This window comes from Poecilia reticulata, linkage group LG11, assembly GCF_000633615.1.
Source record: "Poecilia reticulata strain Guanapo linkage group LG11, Guppy_female_1.0+MT, whole genome shotgun sequence".
NCBI lineage: Eukaryota > Metazoa > Chordata > Actinopteri > Cyprinodontiformes > Poeciliidae > Poecilia > Poecilia reticulata.
The window spans coordinates 24793361-24794514 of NC_024341.1; positions in this window are offsets into that span (position 1 = coordinate 24793361).

Below are 1154 nucleotides of genomic sequence, written 5' to 3' on the forward strand. Positions count from 1 at the left end.
GATGACGCCGGTGATGGCGGCGGACATCTTGGCCGGGGCGGCGCTGGTGATGGTGACGGGGTTGCACCGGTCCGTTTCGCAGCAGGAGATCGTGGTGTTGTAGTTGACGCCCAGCAGCAGAGACGACGTCGTGGTTTTGTTGCAGTTGGTGTCGTTCACCCTGCAGCCCTGGCTGCTGAAGCCACCAAAGCCCGTTACTGAAAAACCTGCGGAGGAAACGTAAAGTTTAGCATTAATGTTGCATCATCAACTGGTAAAAAAAAAAAAAAAGGCTGAATAAGAAAGTTACTGACTTGTTTTCCCAGTGTAGCAGACGGTGTCGTTCCCGGTGCAGGTCACGTTGGAGGAGTTCAGGCAGATGCCGAAGACRCTAGCGGAGCATTTGTTGCAGACCAGTGAATCCACTGAAACAGACACAGGAACATAACAGTTTCATTAAAAACGTAACATCTACCKTTAAGAAAAKCTTCAGCCTTCATGGGGAATGATGCTGATTTGAAATAAGGCWTGTTCTCAGCCCAATAGTGTCATTGGTATTTCCTCCAAATATCCGGCTGGCCGCTCCTTAATTTGAGGTGCGGTGAAAGCCAGTTGGACGTCATCTGATACCTTTCACTCATTTTACACAAAGCAGTTTCATTAAGATTTAGAAGCTCTGCTTATCAAAGTTAGTTTTCGTGTTTCTTTTCTTTTTTAGTGAAACTTTTTTTTTTGACACAGTGAAGCTGGAAGGAAATTAAATTCATCCYSATTGCACTGCGTGAATTACTTTTCTTTTTTGAGTTTAAAGAATATTCTCAGACACAACATGAGACGGTTAACTTTCCCTATTATTGTTCATAACTTTGCATTGTTGTAAACATAGGAAACAGTCAAATTCAAGTTTAAAACATATCTTTTTTTAAAAAAACAAAGCAGTTTTTTTCCTGCCATACAAACATGACAAATTTGTGTTTTAGTAGAATAAGTAATTATTACCCAAAGCAAAGGATGCGATGGCCACAACAATGGCAAAAAGGAGCTTCCCCATCTCTGCTTGCTTCCTGGTTCAGGTCCTTGAGGCCAGAAGGTATTTTTCTGTCAGGTAACGAGCTGCTGCTGCTGCTAGACGTCAGAAGTGATGAGGCTGGAAGCAGTCAGAGATTTATAGGTAC